Source organism: Sphaerodactylus townsendi, linkage group LG13 (genome assembly GCF_021028975.2).
Source record: "Sphaerodactylus townsendi isolate TG3544 linkage group LG13, MPM_Stown_v2.3, whole genome shotgun sequence".
Taxonomy (NCBI): domain Eukaryota; kingdom Metazoa; phylum Chordata; class Lepidosauria; order Squamata; family Sphaerodactylidae; genus Sphaerodactylus; species Sphaerodactylus townsendi.
Genome location: NC_059437.1, coordinates 8,999,394 through 9,026,132, shown reverse-complemented (window position 1 = coordinate 9,026,132; position 26,739 = coordinate 8,999,394). Strand labels below are relative to the sequence as shown.

General features: G+C 47.0%; 1 protein-coding gene across 2 annotated transcripts in view; it reads right to left on the bottom strand.

Moving 5' to 3' along the window:
• The window catches only part of LPAR4 (lysophosphatidic acid receptor 4), a 35,380-nt gene that overhangs the window by 2,072 nt on the left and 6,569 nt on the right, over positions 1–26,739 (bottom strand). The window lies entirely within an intron of this gene.

Here is a 26,739-nt window from a genome sequence, read left to right as displayed (position 1 = left end):
AGGAGGAGGAGGAGGAGGAGGAGGAGGAGGAGGAGGAGGAGGAGTTTGGATTTATATCCCCCCTTTCTCTCCTGCAGGAGACTCAAAGGGCCTTACAATCTCCTTGCCCTTCCCACCTCACAACAAACACCCTGTGAGGTAGTGGGGCTGAGAGAGCTCTGAGAAGCTGTGACTAGCCCAAGGTCACCCAGCTGGCGTGTGTGGGAGTGCACAGGCTAATCTGAATTTCACAGATAAGCCTCCACAGCTCAGGTGGCAGAGCTGGGAATCAAACCCGGTTCCTCCAGATTACATACATGAGCTCTTAAACTCCTATGCCACTGCTGCTCAGAAGCCCTCCTGACTTCAATCAAAGATGCTTGTTTGGTGGTTACCCAAGAAAAGGTATTTTCCAGTGACATCCTCATGGTTATGAAACAACCTGCCCAGGTACATCCACCTGGCCTCCCTATTCCTCTTTAGGGGGCAGCAAAAGGTGGTTTTATTCAGGACTGCATTTGGTTAAAGCAATCCTGAATGGCAATTTTAAGCGTTGGTTTTAAGTTTTTTTTTAAATGTAATCTGTTCAATATGTTTCATTAACATTGTAAGCTACCTCGAGCTCCGTAAGGCAGACAGGCGGCTGATAGATATTTTAAATAAATAATGAACAAATAAACAAGTGATAAGAATTCAGATTCAAATTCCTCAAAAAACAAACAAACCCAGAACATTCAAGAAACCTTTTCACACTCACAAGTCCAAAGATAATGCTAGAATGCCCATGGGCAATAATAAGTGTCAGAGGAAGAAGAAGAGGAGGAGGGGGGGGGAAGATTTATACCCAGGAAGCCATGCATCTCAAGCATGTCTACTTGCCAAGGTTGTAAATTCACCCAGTCTTGCTTCCGGGCAGTCCTTGATCCCAAAATACATCGGCTGTCCAGAATTACTGGAACACTTTATATCTTGCATCTGGGTCTATTTCCCAGAGCAACGAAGGCCAATCAGACTCAAGGAAACATAGCCAGGTGTTCTTGCCCAAGTGTTTTGGTTCATACGCTTTTATTCGGAAAATTTGAAGCAGGAACGAGACACTCTCTGGGGCCCTTCCCTCCCGGTTCGCCAGGGAAACTGCATTCTTGGGAAGCTGCACTCAGCAAGCAGTGCTGATGAACTTCACAACCCGCTTTGCAAACAATATTTACTGCATAAGGTAGCTGTTGGAGCCACTTTCCGGAGGAACAGCCTCTTTCATTAAAAAAAAAAATGTCCCTCTTGCCAGCACACTGTCAATTTTGCCAGCCTTGGCATTTATCTGTCCTTATGGCAGCTGGGCAGGAACTTCAGGAAGTGCCTTGGCGCTGTTGCTGATCTTAGAACACATAAGAACATAAGAACAAGCCAGCTGGATCAGACCAAAGTCCATCTAGTCCAGCTCTCTGCTACTCGCAGTGGCCCACCAGGTGCCTTTGGGAGCTCACATGCAGGATGTGAAAGCAATGGCCTTCCGCAGCTGTTGTTCCCGATCACCTGGTCTGTTAAGGCATTTGCAATCTCAGATCAAAGAGGATCAAGATTGGTAGCCATAAATCGACTTCTCCTCCATAAATCTGTCCAAGCCACTTTTAAAGCTATCCAGGTTAGTGGCCGTCACCACCTCCTGTGGCAGCATATTCCAAACACCAATCACACGTTGCGTGAAGAAGTGTTTCCTTTTATTAGTCCTAATTCTTCCCCCCGGCATTTTCAATGTATGCCCCCTGGTTCTAGTATTGTGAGAAAGAGAGAAAAATTTCTCTCTGTCAACATTTTCTACCCCATGCATAATTTTATAGACTTCAATCATTTTCCCCCTCAGCCGTCTCCTCTCCAAACGAAAGAGTCCCAAACGCTGCAGCCTCTCCTCATAGGGAAGGTACTCCAGGGGATCGAAATGTGACCACTGTGACAAAACCCTGAGGTTAGGAAACGAATTAGTGGATGCAAGGAAAATCTGAGCAGTTATCTAAAGCAAGGTTCACGCAGTGCCCTATAACAAGAAGCCTGTCACTCATTGCTCTCCCTGCCATGTCTGCTTTAGTTTCTTAGCTGTCCCTAATAGGAACTCAAAGGGTTACCATTTCCATGGCTGACTGTCATAGCCAGCCTGGGATTTTGATCAGCGGCTCCCAAATCCAGCCTGGAATGTGTCTCTGTAGCTCAGTCCCTTTGAGGTCAATGGCTGAAATTGGAGCAAGCAGGAAGTATCTGGGCTTCTGATAGCCACCATTTCCCCCCCAGACAAAGACTCCTCTTGGGTCCACCCCTGCGACCCTCAGCCAAATCCAACAGCATGACAAAATTAAGAACTCTGCCGGCTGTTATTGTGAATCTATAGTAATAAAAGAATCAGCCTATATATCCATCTGTCCGTTTATGGCAGGCATAACTCAAGGCTGCTTCCAGTGTTGCTCCCCGATCCTGCATTTTAGTCCAACAATAACCCTGTAAAGTAGGTTAGCTCGAGAGTGTGTCGCTGGGCCATGGTCACCCAGCAAGCTTCCATGGCAGAGTGCAGATTTGAACCTAGGTCTGCCAGATCCTCATGGCTTCCAGTGGAGTTCTGGATTACCTTCAAGTGTTGGTATTGACCTTTAAGGCCCTTTACGGCCTGGGGCCCTCATACCTGCGAGACCGCCTTACTACATGTGTCCCGAGTTGCCCTCTCCGTTCGGCAGAGGCGAATTTACTGGTGGTCCCTTGTCCCTCTATGATGTGGCTAGCCTCCACCCGGGCCAGGGCTTTTACGGCCCTGGCCCCTGCCTGGTGAAATGCTCTTTCTCCAGATGTTAGGGCCCTGCGGGACCTCGGGGAGTTCCGCAGGGCCTGTAAAACCGAGCTGTTCCACCGGGCTTTTGGGGAGGCTGGCTGCTGAGTCCCCCCCCCCATTGCCCTATATGTCATCGGCTTATCTGAAAACCTGCCAGTCCCCTTCCGGGGTTTAGTACCAGAGGTGGGATCCAGCAGGTTCTCACCAGTTCCTGAGAGTGGGTTACTAATTATCTGTGTGTGCCGAGAGGGGGTTACTAATTGGGTCCGCTTTTCCATCTCCACGCCCTCGCCTCCCCGAGAGGCATACTGCCTTTGAGCGTGAAGGTTCCATATAGCAATTGTGACTAATAATGTAATTCCCTGAACTGGGTTAATCCCTTTCAGGTACTGCAATTCATTGATTCTCAGCCTTTCGTACCTTTTATCTCACCAGTCTTTATCAAAGAACCTGGATGTTTCACCATTGCTGTGTTCAGATTTGTGAGTTGGGGCATTTTCCATAATGTGATGATGATTTAGAAATGACGTGGTGCAAAAAAAATGGGGGGGGGTCGTGGTGGGGTGGCTGCCCATGGGGGGGCATCCAACTCAGGTTTTGCCCAGGGCTCAGGTTTACCTAGGTACGCCTCTGCCCCCTTTGCTGAGGGGAGGCTGGCGAGGGAACGTGTTACTAAAAATTTTGGATCCCACCACTGTTTAGTACCGGAAGTCATCCACCTAATTAATTAATTATGGAAGAAGAGGAGAAGAGTTTGGATTTATATCCCCCCTTTCTCTCCTGTAGGAGACTCCAAGGGGCTTACAATCTCCTTGCCCTTCCCCCCTCACAGCAAACACCCTGTGAGGTAGGTGGGGCTGAGAGAGCTCCGAGAAGCTGTGACTAGCCCAAGGTCACCCAGCTGGCATGTGTGGGAGTGCACAGGCTAATCTGAATTCCCCAGATAAGCCTCCACAGCTCAGGCGGCAGAGCGGAGAATCAAACCCGGTTCCTCCAGATTAGATACACGAGCTCTTAACCTCCTACACCACTGCTGCTCCGGAAGGTTATTGCTGCTACTGTTTTTATTGTTTTTATTGGGATTACTCGATTGTTTTAGTTGTAATGTATTGTGTACAGTTGCCTTTAAACCGCCCTGAGCCCTTCGGGGATAGGGCAGTCTAATAAATCGAATAAATAATAATAGTAAATAATCTGACCACTACTTCACATTGGTTGTCTTGTGGTGAGGGAAGTAACATGGAGATCGAATATGTGGGAGAAACAGTTTAGGGTCCTCCAAGGCCTGGCTACAGAAGGCAAACATCTGCAGCATGTTAAAAATGACATTCCAGCTGCTTCCCGTATAATATGTGATCTAACATCTGACCTGGTATGTAAACTGGCGGAGAGGATTTGACAGGCAGAACTATTAACTTGGAGCCAGATCAGCAAATAGTCTACTTTCCAAGATCCATTTTAAATTGCAAAACACTGGGCAATTCGGGACACAACAGCTCCCTGAAAATCACTCACAGATTCAATTCCCACATATAAGCAAAGGCAGAAGCAAATAAAGAAAAGGGACATAAGAAGGAGGAGGAGGAGAAGCAGCAGGAGGAGGAGAGGAATTTGGATTTATACCCTGATTTTCCCTACCTTAAGGAATCACGAAGCGGCTTACAGTCACATCCCTTCCCCTCCCCACAACAGACATCTTGTGAGATAGGAAGGAGTGACAAGAGTTTGGAGCAGCCATTCTCAACCAGGGTTCCGTGGTACCCTGGGGTGCCATGAGCATGTCCCAGGGGTACCGCGGCAACACTACCGCCCCCCCCCCCTCATTTTTATGGTGTCTCCCACCGGCGCCAGCAAGGACATGGAGCTGGCCCATGGGGCAGGGCCTGCCACAAGGTCAGCAGCCACCACCACCCCCAGTGCTTCCCTTCACCCTGGGAGGGGAAGGTGGGGGTGTGGCAAGCAGGGGCAATGGGAGGGGAAGGTGGAGGGTGGCGGCAGGGGTACCGTGAGATATGAAGAGTGGGAAACACCGGTTTGGAGAGAACAGTGACTGGGCCAAGGTCACCCAGCAGGCTCCATGTGCAGGAGAAGGGAATCAAACCCGGTTCTCCAGATTAGAGTCCTACCTCTGGACACAGAGGTTCCTTTTAGTCAACATAGCCAGCAGCTGTTGATGGGCTGATTACACACGGAGAGGTTCCTGCAACTTCAGAGAGAATTAGCCAAGGAGTCTTTGTTTCAGGGCATGTTTGCAGCAGGGCAGGCATTACCCATCAGCTGGCTTTTTGCTAGCGTTCAGGGGGGAGGGGAAGTTTTGCAGGTTTTCTATCACGCATGCATGCCTTCATCTATATATATAAAAATGGAACCCTGCATTTGTTGCTTTGAGAATAACCCCGCACCTGCCGGCCCAAACGCTCTGAAAATTTCACAAACCCTTACACATTCCCCCAACTGTGTTCTTACATACCTCCCGCTGTCAGACAACACACCTGAGCCAGGTAACACATCTTTTTCCTGGCGCACCAGGCCATGAAGCTGCCTGTGTGTAACTGTCACCCTTAGAATGTTCATGCAGCTTAGAATGTTCGCTCAGATGGCCAGATATGGGCAGTGAAAACAGTACATAGGCAATAACTCAAGTGGATGTGAAACACATGCACATGTTGCCTTGTGAGAGGTCAGGTGGGGTTCCCCCCCTCACACGCAGGTACTTTTCACTCTCTGTGCCTCACCCACTACTACCACACAACACACCTACTCTCATACACATTCAGCAGAGGGAGAGGGAAGGGAAGGAGGGGGTGGCATGCAAGGGAAGAGAAGTGAGGGAGGGGACAGAGAGTGAGGGGTGGCATGCAAGGGACGGGAGGGAGGGGGCCCAGCATCTGGATATGACCCACCCACCCTAGCAGACGGAAGGGAGGGAGGGGGAGGGGTGGCATGCAAGGGAAGAGAGGGTGGGAGAGGGAAGGGATGGAGGGGAAGGCATGCAAGGGAACAGAAGTTAGGGAGGGGAGAGAGTGAGGGGTGGCATGCAAGGGAGGGGAGGGAGGGGGCACAGCATCTGGATATGACCCATCCACTCTAGCAAAGGGAAAGGGGAGGGAGGGAGGGGGAGGGGTACCATGCAAGGGAAGAAGAGTGAGGGAGGATGCGGTCACACACATCAATGACGTCACACAGAATCAGCCTGCGCGTTTCCATGAGCACGTACTGCTGGCCTCTGCAGTTGATTTGCTGCTACTGTTCCTTTCCCATTTCACCACAATAAGCCACAGCAACGTGTGGCCGGGCCCCGCTAGTTTTTAATATAATGTTTAATAATTAAATTCTTTTATCAATATATTGATATAAAAAAGGCAAACTATTAAAGAACCATCTTGAATACAGCATTCCTACATTTTGCCCAAACACTCTGAATGTCTTTTACGGCAGGGAGTATGTATGTGTGTGTGTGTGTGTGGGGGGGGGATAATGGCGGCATGCAAACCACAAAAGGACAACAAGAACAGCTGTTGGCTAAGCTCCCCAGGTTCACGACTGGCTGTGGCCCAATGAGCTGTAAACCCAAGTGTCAAGACTATCTGGCTTTTCCCAGTGTGGCCTGGAATCACTGACTGCTTGTGTATCAAATTACGAGGCTGCACACATCCCAGTTGGTTCATCAAATGCACAGGCAAATCGGGTGTGTGGACTGACCAACTCATCTTCTCATTTTTCACCTTTTACTGTTATTATCAATGTATCAATCTATCCATATGATTATTTACATTTTTTAAAAAAAAAGATCTAAAAATATGCAGGAGCGGGGAGATGATGGGCAATAGAAATGATATGGCAGAATAAGAAGTGGGAAGGAGCAGGCAACAGGGAGGAGGGCGGAGGCAAAGCATGCAAAACAGCATGGGGGAGTGGGAGGTGCTAGACTAGGCTGGCTGGTCGTGGGCAGAGGGAAGCGGTCCGGGGCAAAGCTTTGCCCACTGGCAAATCTGCCCCACTCTGGTGGTGAAGCAAATTAAATTAATGCTTCAAATGGTTTTGCTTGCCTCAGAGAGAGTGGAAAGTGAAAGCGCGGCTAGAAGAAATACATCTGTACCAGAAACCTTGCCGCGATGGACATTCACCTTCACCACGCGGCAAACACTTTGTGCATAATTGGCCATGAATGTATCCTCCATTAGTCCAATCCCTTTTAAAGACATTTATTCTCGTGTTTATCTTTTTCCTGGCGGTGATTTCCACCATTTTGTTTGTTGTTGAGTGAAGAGCCATTACCCTTTTCCATTCTGAATCACGTGTGCATCAACGTTACTCAGCGCCTATGAGTTCTAGTATTTATGAGAAAGGGACACAAACATCCTCCCTACCTACTTTCGTGTCCCTTCTTGGCCTTCTTTTCTCTGTGTCCCGGCCTCATCATTTTTTCCTAATTCGAAAGGTGTTCTAATTGAGCCTTTAGACAACTCTTGCTATGAATTAACTACCCCAATGGTCCTTTTTTTGGATAGAATTCAGATAAAAGCATCACTCGACACTTTCCCTCATAAGGAAAGTGGTAAATAATGTCCCATAGTGCAGTCCCTTACCATTTACCATTGTCTTTCTTTAAATAAAAAAGAACCTCCAGTTGAGGGGGAAAATTCAGATATTTATGCATGTCCTGGGGGTATTTTTTCTACCACAAAATATAACTCACTGGGATATTTTATACTCCACAAGTTTATTTTTAAAAAATGAAAAGAAACATCAACCAAGGAGCTATTTTAAAGTTATCTGGAGAAATACAGCCCTTTCTGACAGCCGTTTAAAAAAAACCACAACAATGTGTGGGATACTTTATCTCTAGGTATATGGAGAATAAGTATTGGGATAGAAATATGCCCCAAATCCAATGTGTGGCTGTTTTGTTTTGTTTGTTTGTTTTTAAGGGCTGTTTGAAAGAATAATATTGGTTGTCCTCTTCTGCCCTTGCTCTGCTATTCCCTTGGAGCCTCACATTGGAGAGGAGGTTAAAAAAATCCTAACATTTCTCTGCAAAACTTGAGTTTCTTGAAAATAAGAACTCTGTATTTTAATTATGGCTGGCCCCATTGTGTGTGTGTAACTTTCCACATCAGAGCTTTTAGATACAGGGATGCAGAAATGTGCATGATGAACTGAAGTTGCACAGTTTTCTTATAAAAAGAATCACTGACTTGTTTAACTAACTGATAATCCTTCTTATCCCTGTGACGGAGTGAACCTGTTTGATTCCATTCACTGGTTATATTTTCATCCTCCCATCCTCCAGAAGCAGAGAACGACACTCACAGTTCTCACTCCCCTATCCCTGATCATCCCGTCAACACTGTGAAGTAGGCTAGATGTGGATTCATACCCAAAATCATCTTAATGCTTGGCCAGGGACTTCAATCTAGATCTTCCCAGGTCTGACTCCATCATCCCTGGTTCTCACAGTTTTCTTACCTGATGCTCTCAATTTTGAGATTTCATTTTTACAGTTTGCAATTGGTAGAATCATAGGCCCCGTCCGCACACGCAAAATAATGCGTTTTCAAACCACTTTCACAACTGTTTGCAAGTGGATTTTGCCATTCCGCACAGCTTCAAAGAGCACTGAAAGCAGTTTGAAAGTGCATTATTCTACATGTGCGGAATGAGCCATAGAGTTGAAAGAGACTGAACGTCCTACCCTCAGCAGTCCTGAGCGGCAGATTTCTCCAGATCCCATACCAACAAAGAATGTGTCCCTGCTCACAAAAAGCCATCGAAACAATCGAGTACATCCTCCTTGATTGCGAACTATATGCTTCATCTAGAAGACAATATATAGACCCATATACTGAGAACTATGCCTACTCATCAGACAAGGTCAAATCTTTCTATCTGCTTTGTGATCAGTCTCCTCAGAGATCCCTAGATGTTGCCAGATTCCTGGCGCTGGCACAACAGATTCGCCACAGATTTTAGTTTATTTATTTATTTATTGTTTTAACTGCTGGAAATGTCTGAACCTACTTATTTTAACTTGACTCTCCTCAACCTCTCTGTTGTATTTTAAACTCATGCCAATAAAAGGTTGATGATGATAGAGTTGAAAGAGACCCCAAGGGCCATCAAGTTCAACCCCCTACAATGCAAGAACACACAATCAAAGCACTCCTGACAGATGGCCATCCAGCCTCTGTTTAAAAACCTCCAAAGAAGGAGACTCCATCACACTCAGAGGCAGAGTATTACACTGTTGAACAGCCCTTTCTGTCAGGAAGTTTTTCCTGAAGTTCAGGTGGAATCTCTTTTCCTTCACCTTGAAACCATTACTCCTGGTCCTGGTCTCTGGAGAAGTAGAAAACAAGCTTGCTCCCTCACCAACATGACATCCCTTCAAATATCTAAACATGGCTATCATGTCACCTCTTGACCTTCTCTTCACTAAACACACCCATCTCCCTCTCTCCTCGTAGGGCATGGATAGTAATGTTGCCAGAATCTGTCCTAAAGATTTTAGGACTGCTACTTTTATTAGCAGAGTTTTGATACGTTTTTAAGCAGTACACGCGGTAAAAAGAAATACGGTAATAAAAATAATACAATCCTATTTGCAAGCATTTGGTTTGGAAGCAGTATTTTATCTGGCTTCCGTTTGTTTTGATGTGACAATTGAAATAAAAGCCATTTCCAAAATCCCTCAGACCACAACAGAAGAGAAGATATCTCTTTACAAGTATTGCCTATTCTATGAGCACAAAGATCTCTCTGTTTGATCTCTCTGGCTGGCAGCCCTTCCTCGAAATTCATGCCAAATCGCCTTGCTAAGAAAGCAAGAATCAGAACTTTCCGCCTTATCAAAATGAACCCTACAGAGGCATCAGGATGTAAATAAGAGATGGCGACAGAAATTAATCACCAAACATTTCTCTGGATGACATTATAAAATATTATCACTGGACATGCACGCAAAGCCTTTGGGTTGGCTCCAAAGAACTCTGAGCAGAAGGAAAACAGATGGACCACGGGGCTGATCCAGCAGGCTGTTCTCATGTTCTTATTTCCCTGCAACTCTACTTAGAACTACAGCCTAATAAAAGTTCAACCAAATTATTTTTCTAAGAACTGTCTGGGGAGGCTGAGATTGAAGGAAGAGGGACAGGGGCAACGGGTTCCTGTTTGGCACTGTTCATGTGGATGTAAAATTTCTGGAGATGTTCAAGTCGTAGAATATAACCAGGTGTTTCCCTGTAGCTTTTGTTACTGGAAGCCCAATCCCTTAGGGATCTGGGAATGAAATGAAACATATTAATACTTTCCTATCAACCCTAGCTCTATGCATTATGATGAATTGGTGAACATATAAAATTGTGCTAGTCAGTATATTTCAGACTCGAATGTTATAGTTTTCATTTTCTATGAGCAAAACTTCAAGAGAGACAGGGCCCCCTTCCGCACGGAGGTGGAAGGGGTTGGGTCGGCGTAAACCACGCCGAACCCACAACGCTGGGACCGTCCGCATGGACAGTCCCAGAACCGGCTAGGACGACGGCGCCGCGGAGCGCCGTCGCCCGGACAACCCGGCTTGTCCCTGGCCCTCCGGCACGTCGCCGAGGCCTGGAGACACGCCCCCCCCGGCCCTGCACACCTGCTTGAGCGTCGCAGGGCAGGGGGGCGTGTCCCCAGGCCTCGGCGACGCGCCGGAGGGCCGGCGACCAGGTAAGTGAAGGTTGGGAGTGGGAGGACGCCTTGGAGCCGCTGCCATTTGCACAGCAGCGGCTCCAAGGCGGCATTTCCCAACAACCTCGCTCCCCGAGCGAGGTTGGGAAATGCCGGCTTTGTGCCGGTTGGGCGACGCGAGGGCGGCGCGGCTGCGCAGCAGCTGCACCCCCTGTGCGAATGGCTCCTTGGGGAGACCAAGGGGGGGGGGGAAGAGAGTGAGAGAGAGAGAGAGAGAGAGAAAGAGAGAGAGAAAGAGAGAGAGAGCGCTAGCTACAAACAACTGCCCTCCATGGACATGTATGTTAGTTTTCCTCCTGAACGGTAAAGGCAAAAGGAAATGTAACAAGAAACACAAATTTTGTAGGAAAAGAAAAGAAGTTCATTGTTTGGGCACAAACTGTCTCATGCAGACACAGAAGGGCTAAACAACCTATCTGGGTATCCAGTTAAATTTTATAACATGGGAAACATTGATCACTTTAGTTATCTATAATTATAATACATATTCTAACATACTTGGATACATTCAAGCTGCCATAGACTTTACTGCTTCCCCTTCCTACTGAAGCTTACTGATTTCCTAAACTTTTGTTCCAGGGGGGCAGAAGACTCTAAGGCACAGCGCAGGGTGAAAAGCGGGGGGCTCCAATTCAGCAAAAGGAAATATCATTCTGCCAGAGGAATAGACGGATATGTAGCTAAGGCTCATTCCGTACATGCAGAATAATGCACTTTCAAACTGCTTTCAGTGCTCTTTGAAGCTGTGCAGAATAGCAAAACCCACTTGCAAACAGTTGTGAAAATGGTTTGAAAACGCATTATTTTGCGTGTGCGGAAGGGGCCTAACATCAGCTTCAGACAATATTTACATTACAAAAACATACAAATACCTCTACAACCAGCACAAAACCGGATGTCACCAGATGCCTTACAGAAAAATCTTATGCATGAATAAAGATTTGTCTCAGAAAGTACTTCACTCACCCGAAAAGAGTGGTATTTTGTTTTTACAATAAAGATAAAGGAAGTCTCCTGAGTAAGTTCTGGATCATTATTGACCCGCGTCACATCATGATGGCTGACTTTGTTTGTGGGGTGGTTTGCCGTAGCCTTCCTCAGTCGTCTATACTTCATCCCCACAAACTGGGGATTAATTGTACCAACTTTAGAAGGATGGAAAACTGAGTCACCCTGTTTTAGGGAGAAATCATTTTCTCCCCCCCCCCCCCTCGACTTCTCTAAGGATGGAGATCCAGCCAAAAAGATAGCAAACGAGGAAAGAACTTCACTGTGCGGGGACATGGGGTGGCCCAAGTTGGCATCAGAGAATGGACAAATGTCACTGGCACAGATAGACATGAAAACTGGGTGGAGGAACAGGCATTTGGGGAAAGGTGGAGAGCCTCCAATTGGGACCTGGAGATCTCCTGGAATTAGAATTGGCCTCCAGATCATAGAAATCATATCCCCTGGAGAAAATGGCTGCTTTGGAGGGTATACTCCCATGGTGGCAAACCTTTGGCACTCCAGATGTTATGGACTACAATTCCCATCAGCCCCTGCCAGCATGGCCAATTGGCCATGCTGGCAGGGGCTGATGGGAATTGTAGTCCATAACATCTGGAGTGCCAAAGGTTCGCCACCACTGGTATACTCTATGGCAGGGAATCCAACGTGGTGTCTATGTGTGCCATGGTGCCCACCAAGTGTTTTTAGGAAGTGGGCGGAACCAGATAGGACTTTTGCCCTGCAAGATTTCTTGGATATTCAGACTTTTAAAAAACGTTGCTTTGGCAGCAGTTGCCACCACAGCACAAGTGTTGTTGCTGTGTTACTATGCAGTGTGACTGAAGTTAAGCTGTGGCAATCATTCTGTGGCTGGCTCCGCCTCCTGCAGCTGCCATTTTGTGGCAGCCGTTTTGTTGCTGTGCCCACCGTGCCATGTCAGAATTCCAACAGTGCCCACAGGTTCAAAAAGACTGGGGACTCCTGCTCTTAGGCATTGTTCTCTGTTGAGCTCCCTCCCCAAACCCCACCCTCAGATTTCTGGGAATTTTCTCGGGAAGGGGTTACTTACACCAGCGGTTCTCAACCTGTGGGTCAGGACACCTTTGGGGGTCGAACGACCCTTTCACAGGAGCCGCCTAAGACTCTCTGCATCAGTGTTCTCCATCTGTAAAATGGATAAATGTTAGGGTTGGGGGTCACCACAACATGAGGAACTGTATTAAAGGGTTGCGGCATTAGGAAGGTTGAGAACCACTGACTTATACTGATGCAACCACCTTCCAGCCTGGGTCTTGTTTGAAGCCCCCTCCTCCCCAATAGTGGTGCTAGTAAGAGACGAAGAAGCATCTCAGCACCCTTCCACTGGGCTTCAACTACCCAGACCTTTCTATGGAACTCCTCTGCAAGTGTCTTCTTAGCATACTGGATTTTAATTCATAACCATATCTGATGCAAGTTGATTTGGGAGCCGATTTGGGGAAAAAAATAAAATTAAAAGCCCCCCTTTTCCATAACCCCCTTTCCCCCAAATAGAGGGTCAGTTTTGAAATGGCGGACAACGCGGGTCACTGTGCATCTAAATTTGGGGTTGTGATTATGAGTGCTCGCATTCATGCAGACTCACAGCCCAGGTTTCCGTGCGCTCAGTTGAATCAATATGTGCATTTGTTTTATTAAATATACCAAGCTGTACCCACAGGCCTGGCTTTGGGCTTCCTCCGACTGTGTATTCAGAGGCCGAGAAATTCACATTTTGAAAGAGTTGCATTTATTGTCGACAAACCAACCTTAGATTTCTCCCACAAACAAGTCGGAATGGAACCACAGTACTCCAAGCTCACAGAGGGGGGCCATTTTTAATTGCTTCTTTTATTTATTTATTTAGTTAGTTTTCTATAACCGCCCTACCCCCAAAGGGCTCTGGGCGGTGCACAACACAGATCATCATAAAATACAATCACAACAGAGGAGCAAATAAATGACCATTAAATAAAATACATAAACTAATAACTCCATCAACTATAAAATACTAATTTCCAATAAAACAGCAGTTACTACACTAAATCGGCGTCCCGCGAAAAACCATCACTTAAAACCCTCCCGAGGAGGAGGAGGGAACGGTGGGTCCTAATCAGAGGTGGGATCCAGCAGGTTCTCACAGGTTCCCGAGAGTAGGTTACTAATTATTTGTGTGCACCGAGAGGGGGTTACTAATTGGTGATTTTGCCACGTGATTTTTGCCTTCGTTACGCCCCTCCTCTCAGCAGTAGCGCACAGAACTGGAAGCAGTCTAGCAGGAGGTGCACTGGCATGCGTGGCAGCATTCGTTTCCCGCCCAAGGATCGGCGCAGCTGCTGCGTTCTTGCCACAGCCCTGCCCAAGAATGCCCCACCCCAGAATACCTGGCCACGCCCCCATCGTGCCCCGCCCAGCCCCATTGGCGCTACGCCACAGTTTGAATCCCACCACCATGGGAACCTGTTACTAAAAGTTTTGGATCCCACCACTGGTCCTAATGATATTAAAGGGCCCTTACAACAGGAAAACAGAGGGGGCACTTCACTCGGCGACTGGTCTCTCCAAAGGCCCTTGATAAGGACTTGCTGGAATAAATCCCACTTTTGTTTCCTGTTGGGCCCATCAATGGAAATCTGCCCAAGGAATTGCAGATCGGACAGAAGCAGGTATGTGCTACATGTGCCTCCCCCAGTGACTCCTCCTCTTCCGAACATGTGACTGATGTCAAGTGCTTGCAACTGAGTGGGCGCCAGCTCTGACAAGCTAAAGATCATGGCACTAAGAGAGTACAGTACGGGGGGGATGAATTTCCTATTTACACACAGAGATGGTAGAATTCAGAGATCCATCTGTAGAGATCCATGGTTCCAAAGAGTATGGTTACCAACTATCATGTGGTGGCTGGAGATCTCCTGGGATTACAAACGATCTCCAGGCAACACAGATCATTTCCACTGGAGAAAACAGCTGCTTTGGCAGGTGGACTCTACGGCCCTGCACCCCACTAAAGTCCTCCGATCATGAATCCCCACCTTCCTCAGGCGCTCCCCTCAAATCTACAGTTATTTTCCAACTCAAAGGTGGCATTCCTATCCATAAGCCTGCAACAACATTTTCAGGACACCTGGGTGACCAGGCACTTGGGATTTTTCTTCCTAAGAGCCCAGGATTGCATCTATAACCCCAAAGGAGTCCCAAACTGACAGGTTGTAAACACTGTTGTTTCTCCAATCTCACTAGGTTAATATAGGAACTGGTATCAGTCACAGCAAGGGTCTTCAAACCTTTGGAGCCTGAGGGCACATCTGGAATTGATTAGCACCACCCCAAAAACAGCTTCCACAGAAGGTGAAGGGGAGAAGAATCCTGCTTACCCCAAGCTCTGGGGAGCAGACCGCGAAGTGGCAGCGGGCGTAGGTAACCAAAATTCGGCTATGTCGTGAATTGTCCTGTTTTTGGCCCTTCCTCCAAATACGAAGATGCCACTTTTTGGAAAAATGGTTGTTATTAAAAGGAATGGGACTGATGGAAGTCATTTTCCACTGACTGTAAATTCTTGTACATTTGGAAAGAAAAATGAGTGTGACATTCGGATCCAGTTACCTCAAGTTTCCAAAGAACACTGTAAAATTGAAGTCAATGAGAATAAGGAGGCAATATTGACCATCTTAAGTGTACTGTGAATCCAACGCAACTGAATGGGTGGAACTTTCAACTAGTTAAATTAGTTGAAGTAGAGCCACTCTCAATCATCAGAAAGGCCTTGAGTAGACATAACATGAAATTAAGACGTGCATTCTATTTACTCTATATGATTCATTTTAGATTAAGACATGCATTCTCTTTAGCAAGATTCAATATTTTGCCATCTGCCTCACTTGAGGGTCGATTCCAAAAAATACCAAAGACCGAAAGATTATGCCCTTGAACATAAGAACATAAGAACAAGCCAGCTGGATCAGACCAGAGTCCATCTAGTCCATCTCTCTGCTACTCGCAGTGGCCCACCAGGTGCCTTTGGGAGTTCACATGTAGGATGTGAATGCAATGGCCTTCTGCGGCTGTTGCTCCCGAGCACCTGGACTGTTAAGGCATTTGCAATCTCAGATCAAAGAGGATCAAGATTGGTAGCCATAAATTGATTTCTCCTCCATAAATCTGTCCAAGCCCCTTTTAAAGCTATCCAGGTTAGTGGCCATCACCACCTCCTGTGGCAGCATATTCCAAACACAGCCTTGCAACAGCATACAAGTAGAAACACTAGAGCATATCATGTTTTACTGTTCAAATAGGGAAGAAAGGTATAAGTATCGACCATTGTTTGCATCTTTTAATGTAGATATGACAGATGATCAAAGCATAAAGTATTTCCTGGATGGATCAAATCAGGATTTTTCTGAATTAGTTGCCAAGTTTCTGTTGGATATAATTGGTACATCTGCTAAGGGAGATTTTTTATATTAAATGATGGTTATTTGAGCTGTAACTATGTTATTCTGGTTGTAAAATGTTTCTGGTTACAAAATGTTTTACTGTATGATGCCAATAAAGGCTTTGTGTGTGTGTGTGTGTGTGTGTGTGTGTGTGAGATAACATGAAAGAGCTAACGCATTATAAATGTTGTTCATTTTTTATCCCACCTTTGGCCTAGAACCCTGACCTGGAGAGCCCAATATAGCCCAGTATAGACCTCAGAAGCTAAACAGGGTCAGCCCTGGCTAGCATTTGGATGGGAGACCTCCAGGGAATACCAGTTTGTGATGTGGAGGAAGGCAATGGCAAACCACCTCTGGATTTGGAAACCCTATGGGGTCCCCAAGAATCAATTTTGGTTCGATAGTACTTTCCACCATCCCGGTCATGGCCAGTCCTCCATCCCTGCCTCCTCCCCTCTTGTCTGAGAGAGAGGGAACATTTTACGTGTTTGAGAGCCTGCCGCCCCCCGCTCTCAATCTCACCACCAGTAGTGAAGGGACATTGCTTGGCTCTGAGAGTGACGGCAACTGCAGCTCGGATGAGGACAAAGAGCTGGCAGTCAGCAAAGCAGGATCAGGTCCCCTAGATCCCCCCAAAGAAGAGCAGAGAGCAGCGCAAGCGCAGCAACTCAACCCGGAAGCATCACCCCACACTGACAGCCCGGTGCCAGGACCCTCTGCTTGGCTCTCGAGCAATTCGGTGCGCTCTCAGAGCCCCCTTCCAGCAGTCCCTCCAGCCCACCTTCCCCGCTTCGAGCAACGCCACCAGAGACTGCACATGGAACCAGCTGAGCGCCAAAGGCTGGTGAGATCATCTGCGCGCCATCTGTAAGTAGCGCACAGGATCAACTCCATGAGGCAAGCCTTGCAAGGGCAATCTCCACCCCCATGGAAAATAAAAGGGAGGGTGCAGCAGTGAACTCCCTGCAGAAGGCAAGACGTCACCTCGACCTGCTGCAGTTCTGCCTTAGACCTGCGTGCTACCTCTGAAAGCCTGCCTCTCTGCGCGACGCCTGGACTCTAACTCTCAGACTGCCCCTGGACTTGTGTTCTGGGCTTTTGCTACCCGGTTGACCGGTGAGCTCTCTCACATGACTAGGCCTGGTCTCTGACCATTGCTTTGCCTGGTGATTTGGGGGACTATTTTGCCTGTTGAATAAAGACTCTGGACATTTGGTTACTTCAGCCTGTCTCCTTGGCATTCCTGGCAGCCAGCCCATGACAACCCCCTTCGTCCAAGGGCACTCCCACGCAAACATAATAGGCAGGAGATGCTTCAGTCGTCTCACCCGCCACCCAATTCCCACCGCTCTTCTACCCATCTACTTTTGTGTCTGCTGCCACTCTGCAGGCAGGGAATCCAATGTTGGGGTGACGAACTCCAACGTGAGTCCTGCTCCCTCACTGGTCGTGGGTTCGTCGTTGCGACGTTCGATTCCTTAGAGCTTTATTGTTTAGGACAGGGGTAGGGAACCTGTGGCTCGAGAGCCACATGCGGCTCTTCTGCCCTTGCACTGTGGCTCCACAAGCAGAGCCGCCGGCCCCATCCTTGCCCGCCCTGCAGACAGCAGGGCGGGCGCACCAACTGCCCACGGTCAGCTGGGCCGCACCACGGGCTTCCCCTCTCGCCTGCCCCGTTGGAGTGGGGCGGGCGCTTTCCCGGCGGCCGGCGAGGCCGAGCCGCCGGCTTCATCCTTGCCCGCCCTGCTGCATCCATGCGCTTCTCAGACTAACCGGAGTAAAAGGTAAAAAAAAACAACCCATATATATAGTGTTATCTTTATTTTAAATGTCAAAAATTATTTGCGGCTCCAAGTGCTTTCTTTTCCCGTGGAAAACGGGTCCAATTGGCTCTTTGAGTGTTAAAGGTTCCCTACCCCTGGTTTAGGATATGCTGTTGGACGGTGAGTCTAGAGGCAGTAATTCTTCTTTCAGGCAGCCATTTACAGGCAATTTGCAGCACATCGGATCCGAGATGCCCTCTAAATAATAAATATTATGAACTTCAGGCTTCCTGCAAGAATGACTGAGCAAATGGAGAACTTAACGAAAGTGCCATGTAATTACTACGGCCGGAATAAAACACCCATTCATTAGGGAGGAAGTTCTTGCTCAACAGACAGCTCAGAGTGTTTCAAAAAGATCATCCCTAGCCTCTATTACAGCGGTTCTCAACCTGGGAGTCGAACGACCCTTTCACAGGGGTCGCCTAAGACCATCAGAAAACGATCTTTTTATATTGTATATATACCAATTTTATGGTTGGGGGTCACCACAACATGAGGAACTATATTAAAGGGTCACCGCATCGGGAAGGTTGAGAACCACTGCTCTATTTCGATGAAGCTGCCTTAAACCAAGTCAGACACTTGGGTCGATTCCGCACTTGCGTTATCGACCTAAGTTCGAGCTGCGTTCGACCTAAGTGCTGCGCGCAACCACTGGGATCGACGTGGTTTTGTACCGGCTTCGCCCCGTGAATCGGTCACATTTCCGACTCCAGTTGGGAACTACTACTTTTTCAGGGAGCCACGCTCGAACTCAGCTCGATTCCAGTAAAGTGCGGAATCTCTGGTGCCAGGAGTCCCCCATTCAGCCAATCACAGCTGAGTGTTTCGGGCATGCATACAGCTGGCCAATCCAAAAACACCACCTTTGTCCCTCCATTCCTGTGGCAGGGGATAGACGGAACATGGCCATAGAACAGTAGCCAATCGGAACGGAGCAGCGAAGAGGCACAGGATGATTCCGCCCTCCGAGCTGGGATCAAGCTGGTTGCAGTGGGGAACAACAATGGCTTTGACCTAGGTTAGTACCCTTCTCAGGGAACTGGGTCAAACCTATTTTACTTGTGTGCGGAATCGCCCTTGATCTACCTAGTTCAGTGTGGTCTGCTCTAACCGGCAGCCACTTTCCAGAGTGTCTTGGCCACAGGAAGGTCTTTCTTTGACCTACCCTCTGGGATCCTTTCAGGCGACAGTGCAAAGAACTGGATTCAGTTCTTTGCACTGTCAATACATGTACTGTTATGCTGGGCCCTGCAAAGGCCTGTGTGGGGGTGGGGTGGGGGGGTGCACAAAGAGATGCCGTCCATAACATTATGGCTTATGCCGAAGCTATACAAAAGAGCTGGAAAGGAAAGAACCGCTTCTTCTCAAATCCTACCGAGCAGGGGCTCCATGTAACTCATCGAGACCCTTCGTGGCATTCACCAATTGTTTTAGAAAGTGAATGGGGCCAGCTGGGGCTTAAGCCCTGGAGCCTGGATTGGCTGCACTGGGCAGGCATTTAGAAGTGTGGTTTGGCAACAATACATGTGTTTTTTAAAAGCATCTTGTTAAACAGAGTTTCTGCCCAAAGAGTTGCAGTACTATCAGAGGAACACATAACCTCACTTCCTGACTTCTTGCGGCGTGGCTTCACCTCCTTTTGCGGCTGAGCCTTCTACTCTGTGTTATAATTTTTAAAAATGTTCGGGACCCCTGCTGTAGGGAAACATGTAGTGTTTGCAAATGCAGGGCCAACAACAACATCCCGACCAAGTCACATTGATATCATATCCCGCCCTTGTAACAAATTAGGTCAGCACCCAGATCTATGCTTTTGTGATGGTAGGACAAGAGGGGGCAAAACAGACAGCAGCAGCAGTGGTTAAATCTCCATTGGACTGGCTGTGCAAGATGAAGAGAAGGAGTCTGGATTTATACCCTACTTTTCCCTCCTGTAGAGAGGCTCAAGGCAGTTTACAAACTCCTTTCCCTTCCTCTCCCCACAAGAAGAAGAAGAAGAAGAAGAAGAAGAAGAAGAAGAAGAAGAAGAAGAAGAAGAAGAAGAAGAAGAAGAAGAAGAAGAGGAAGAGGAAGAGGAAGAGGAAGAGGAAGAGGAAGAGGAAGAGGAAGAAGAAGAGGAGGAAGAAGAAGAAGAAGAAGAAGAGGAGGAGGAGGAGGAGGAGGAGGAGGAGTTTGGATTTATATCCCCCCTTTCTCTCCTGCAGGAGACTCAAAGGGGCTTACAATCTCCTTGCCCTTCCCCCCTCACAACAAACACCCTGTGAGGTAGGTGGGGCTGAGAGAGCTCCGAGAAGCTGTGGCTAGCCCAAGGTCACTCAGCTGGCATGTGTGGGAGTGTACAGGCTAATCTGAATTCCTCAGATAAGCCTCCACAGCTCAGGCGGCAGAGCTGAGAATCAAACCCGGTTCCTCCAGATTAGATACACGAGCTCTTAACCTCCTGCGCCACTGCTGCTCCACACCTTGTGAGGTAGGTGGGGCTGAGAGAGGTTCCTGAGAGAACTGTGGTGGATTCCGCACAGCATATATATAACGGGTTGCAGTTGTTATAAAGGAAACTGTTTTCCTTTTTCCCGTTGCATGTGTGCCCTTCGCCCGTTTGGGCAGCGATTGGAGCCCACGGGACCAATCCGGGTTGCTTTTACGCCTTTGCACGAAGATGCTTCTCTCTCTTTTTAACTTCCTGCAACACATGCGTAGCTGCACGGGCGCACGCAAATGAACACCCGAAGCCATGTTGATCGTCCCACAATCCGATGGGCTGAGCCTGCTTAGCTGCACATATGCAACATACAAAAGAAAAGAAAAAGGGACGCCCCACAACAGCTGGGCAATAATGAACATGTTGCTGTAGCTCAGTCATACTTGCTGCCACGAGGGACTTTGTACCCTGTCAAGCGCCCAGAGAATCCACCCACAACCCGCTGGCTGCCCTGCACAAAGTGGCAGGCGGGCGGATTCTCCCTGATATAGTGGACACCGTGGAACCTAAAATGAATGGGTGGAAGGGAGGAAAATAAAGTGTCTCCTGCCTGTTATGTTTGCATGGCAGCGCCTCCAACCTGAGATTGTGCAAAAGGATCACTGGTTTAGTGATTTTTGAAAATCTCAGTTTGAGGAGGGGGGGCTCGTTTTAGGAACAGGACCTGTGCAAAGTCTCTCCGCCCCCCCCCCCAAAAAAACTGGTTTATATAATGTCCCACGCCAGTTATATTTGGCCTGTACGAAATCCACCTGTGACTACCGTTTCCCCGAATATAAGACATCCCCTGAAAATAAGACGTAGTAGAGGTTTTGCTGAAGTGCGAAATATAAGGCATCCCCTGAAAGTAAGATGTAGCAAAGTTTTTGTTTGGAAGCATGCCCAACGAACAGAACACATAAAAATAAGACATCCCCTGAAAATAAGACATAGTGCACCTTTGGGAGCAAAAATTAATATAAGACACTGTCTTATTTTCAGGGAAACACGGTAGCTCAAGGACCAGCACAAGTAGGCATCATGTCTAGAAGCATGGAAACAAACCCACTTCTCCAGATAAGAGACTGCCACTCATGTAAAGCAGTGGGGAAACAAACCTGGTTCTCCAGATGAGAGCCCGCTGCTCTTAAACCACTACACCAAGATGTGGCAACGTGGGAATAAGAATACAGAAACATCCTTGTGGGATCAGGTGTCGCCAAGGCATTGAAGGTGCCACCCAAGCAGATGAATAGAGGTCTGTAAGGTGAACAGGTAGTTTACTAAGCCAATGAATGGGATCAAAGTCCGAATGCGTTCCAGCCACCGTAGGAAACACAATGCTGCCCTTATGCAGTTTAGCAAATTAGGGAGCAATCCTATACAGGTCTACTCAAACGTAAGCCCCATTTGAATCAACTGGGCTTACCTGCAGGAAAATGGTTTAGGATCACCGCCTTAGAGCTATTTCTCTAAAAGTGCAATCCTGAACAGGTTTACTCAGAATCCTACTGAAACAGGACTTGCTTTTCCATGAAAGTATTCTTAGAATTGCACTACTAGTGTTCATTGTACGTAACTCAACCTAAGACCCTGAAAATCTGCTGCCGGCCTGAGTAGGCAATACTGAATTTGATGGACCAACGGCAGAGGCAGAGGCTCATGGGGGTTAAATAAATAAATGAGCCACAAGCAATGTCTACAGCTCAAAAGCAGAAAGGGCACACCTTGCGAGAGGACGTTAAAACAGTAGAATTTAGACTCCGGCTGCTGGCTTTTGTGACTGTGGATTTGTTTTAAGGTAGATGGCCAGACCAGCTAATTGCTCAGAAACACTGAGGCAAAAACAGGAAGCCCCAAATTGCTATTTTCCGTCCCTTGTGATTTTGAAATCCACAGCTCAAGAGAATGAATGCATTACATTCATGCACTCAAGATGGCAAATTGCATAAACTGCATTTTCTTAAATGAGTTTATTAGAGAATAAATGTTGCTTTATTCGTTGAGTGGTTGATAAGCGGAAAGCGCTGCTCCGTGGGGGAAAGGCATGAAATCCTTACAGTAATTGCAGTTTCTGCTGCTCTCCCAAATCGTAAACAATTCAATTGACTACGCCAGCTTTCGAGCCATTTGGGGTATAATAAACAGGAGAAAGACCTTCTTAAATGATCCAGTGAGAATATTTATTTTCTTCTCAAATGGCTTCCATGTTTGGGAATAGGAATGAGCGTTCAGTCGTTAATACACTTCAACGAAAAGACTTCAGACAAATGGAAGAGAAGAAAATGTATTCCTGTACTTATTAACAGCGGCTAATTTCAATTTCATCCAGCTGGAAAGGGGAAAGGTCTCCTGATCTAAAAAGCCGGAAAGACAAAATGAGAGAGTATTCTAAAACGGCTTAAACTGACTAATCTTGTAAATAGAAGACCAAAACATATATTCAGTGAGATATGGGAGCTATAGTTTAAGTCAGTGTTTCCCAACCTTTTCGAGGTCAGGGTACCCTTGACCTCACTCTTCATATCTCACGGTACCCCTGCCGCCACCCTCCACCTTCCCCTCCCATTGCCCCTGCTTGCCACACCCCCACCTTCCCCTCCCAGGGTGAAGGGTAGCACGGGGGGGGGGGGGGTGGCTGCTGACCTTGTGGCAGGCCCTGCCCCATGGGCCAGCTCCATGTCCTTGCTGGCGCCGGTGGGAGACACCACAAAAATGAGGGGGGGCGGTAGTGTTGCCGTGGTACCCCTGGGACATGCTCACAGCACCCCAGGGTACCAGGGAACCCTGGTTGAGAATGGCTGGTTTAAGTACTTAAAATACTGCCTAAATAGTTGAACAAGCAGACTCATTAATATTAATTACTTGATCGTGACTAATGAACACCACCCAGACAAAGGATGTCTCCAGGTAGTAAGCAGTCAAAGGGCTAGTGAACACCACCCAGAACACCCAGAACACTACCCACCACTCTAGGAATTAAACAATCAAAGGGATCAAAAGGCCAGGCTACTACAATGCAGATGCCCTCACTAACTGATTATGCTATCTTCATGGTTACTCACATGCTAAACGGGTGAATTCCATCCAACACATGGAAATCAAGCTTGCTAATTGCATCCTGGACATTCCACAAATATATATACTCCACTTGTTTTATTATCATCAGATCCTCTGAAGATGCCAGCCACAGATGCAGGTGAAACGTCAGGAGAAAATGCAACTAAAACACGGCCATACAGTCTGGAAGCCACACAACACCCCAATGATTCCGGTCGTGAAAGCCTTCGACAATAGATTTACTTGATCATTAATGAAGTTTGATTCACATTTCCATTAATATTGAGAATTTCTTTGCATTCATAGATATCAATCCTGGTCATTATATTAACATAACATAGGCCCCTTCCGCACACGCAAAATAATGCGTTTTCAAACCACTTTCACAACTGTTTGCAAGTGGATTTTGCCATTCCGCACAGCTTCAAAGAGCACTGAAAGCAGTTTGAAAGTGCATTATTCTGCATGTACGGAATGAGCCATAGTGTGATGTGTGGTTTCTGGGCTGTATGGCCATGTTCTAGCACCATCTCTTGACGTTTCACCTGAGATGCCAGAGATGCCAGCCACAGATGCAGGCCTAGGTAAGTAACCCCCTGCCGGCAGTGAGGATCCAAACACGCATTCGTGTAAGCCATCAACCTCGCATGGAAGTATGTTCCATACACCAGACCTAATAGTCTCTAAAAATAATCTCTGTAAAAAAAATGGGTACAGGACTGATAGGTTGGTTCCTGTGATGTTACGTGGCTCTCCCAATCTACAAGCAATTTTCTTCTCTGACTGCATTTTTAAAAATGAAGCAGCAAACGCCCCTTACATAAATAAACACTCATGTGGGGTTTCTAAATGTTGAAAAAGGGGGAGAGCCCAGCGGAAGTATGGGTGGGGAAAACGAAAGAGCCATACTCCGCATTCAACAGGAAATGGAACACCTGCGTCATGTCATCTCCACAACACTGCCACCAATTCTTTGGAAAAGCAACCATCTTTACATAGCCTACCTATTTCTTTTGTGTCGATTACTGCCATGTCCCACTCAGCAAGTGTGGGAAAATATCCTTTGGGAATGGCAAGACCTAAGCCCATTTCGTAGAGTTTCAGCTCAATCCTCCCCAAATGGATCAAACAGTATAAGAAATACAATCAAACCCATATGTGGTTAGAATGTCCAGAGGTAAAACACCTGTGGGAAAATGTTACAATGTGTATGGAAAAATATGTGAATGTAAAAATAAAGATAAATATAGATCTATTATTTATAGGCATACTGGATTATGCAATAATAGAACAAAGAAAGAGAATGCTATTTAAACTTGTGATCAGAGCGGCCCATGCAGTAATAGCATTAGGGTGGAAGGACAAAAGAATCTGGACAATACAGAAATGGTTGGAATATATATGGGAACAAATACAATTAGAAAATTTTGACGTAATGTCAAGAAACCAAATATGGCAAGAAAAACAAAAAGATACGAAGCGGATCTGGACTGAATTCAAAGACTGGTTAAACGAAATTGGAATCACAGAAGAAAACTGGAAAAGAAAATTAGAAAGAATGGACCTGCTGCTGCACATTTAAAGAAGAAAAGAAGAAGGAGGGAGGGGGGAGGGGGGAAAGGGGGGGGTAAAAGGATATGGAGGATGAAACATAAAGATGTATAATACAAATCTGTAACAATCCAAAATATCAATAAAAAAATTTTTAAAAAAGAAATACAATCAACATGTATGCTGGGAAATTGCTTATCTGGCTGGGGCAGGGGGGGTGGGGGACGACGTCTACAAGCTAGAACAAACAGGTCTCTGCTCTGGAGAATGCAGAAGTAGCCATTGCTTGAAATCCCGGCTCAAAGATCAAAGGAGATAAACCTAATGACCGAAGAGAGGTGCAGAACGGAACTTGCAAAGCCTCTTTAGGCAAACCCTCTTAAATTAATTGACAATGGCAATGCAGGGGGCCAATTAGGGTGGAGAATAAACCTCAATCATCTGCATTACACCCATCCCAAAGAGACCCCACTAGGACTTGTCCATGATGCCTCTCACCAGGACACACAATTGCAAAGTATTAATTTTATACAACTGTCCACTTACTTGATTCATATCCCACTTTCCTCCCCACGGGGACTCAAAGCTGATTACATCAGTATTCTCTCCCCTGTTTTACCCTCACAACAACTCTGTCTGGTGGGCCAGGCTGCGAGGGTGTGACTGGCCCAAGGCCACTCGGCAAGCTTCCATGGCACAGTGGGGATTCGAACTTGGCTCCTTCCAAGTTCCTAGTCTGACGCTCTAACTACACCACAGTGGCACGAAATAATAACTCTGCAATGCACAAAGAAGTCTGGTTTTGATGTACACTGCAACTCGGCTGTCACATTATTAATCACGCTGAGCACCTAAGGTCCAATATACTTCTTTCCCAGTTTACTACACCCTTGCAATCCCCGCAAGTTCTAGGTGGACCAAAAATACATCCAATCCCCTACCACAAGGGTGATCGGCTGTTCGTTGCCTTGGGTTTCCCCAGTTTCGGTGTTCAACGAGCGCTGGCCCCATCTTCCACACTCGGAAGTCGTTGGTAGCCTCGGTTTCTGCCGACTTCCGAGGCTACGCAAACAGCGTTGCGCGTGCACAAACACTGTACCTCGGTGTTCGCCATTTTCGGTATTCGCTGACCGACGCCGGAAGGATTACCGGCGAACACCGAGGTACCACTGTATTAGGGTGCTTGATGTGTAATCTTAAACACATTTACTCAGAGGTAAGTATCAATGAGATTGATGGAGCTTATTCCCTTGTAAATCTGTTCAGGATTGCAGTCAGTGGCTTTATAGCTTCATAAACACACAATATATGTTTTCATGTGTTTTTGGTGCATGTTTTTTGCGCTTTGTTTTGAATTTATTTCAACAAAATACATCGAGATAGCAACTCGTACGTCTCCCAAGATACTAACAAGCAACCGGAGAAGGTCAACCTAATGCACGTGATTGAGATTTATCACGTAAGCAGCTTTGAGTCCAGTTCCTAGACAAAAGCAGCCCAGAAAACATTCTAAGCAAACGAATATTTGCTTCTGCAAATTAACTTCCACCGGAAAATGCTGAATCGCACTTGAGCGGCAGACGCTAATCTGATGAACCAGGTTTAATTCCCCACTTGAACCCTGCTAGGTGACCTTGGGCTAGTCACAGTTCTCTCAAAACTGTCTCAGCCCCTCACCACCACCACCACCCCGCCTCACAAGGTGTCTATTGTGAGGAGGGAAAGAGAAGGCGAACGTAAGCTGCTTTTGAAACTCCTTACCGTAGTCTTCTCTTCTTCTATGTGAGCTCTGGCTGCTAATATAGACAGCTGCATCTCCGGTGGCATTTCTACAAATCCACTTATTGCCCTGAGCGCCTTACAGAAAGGATG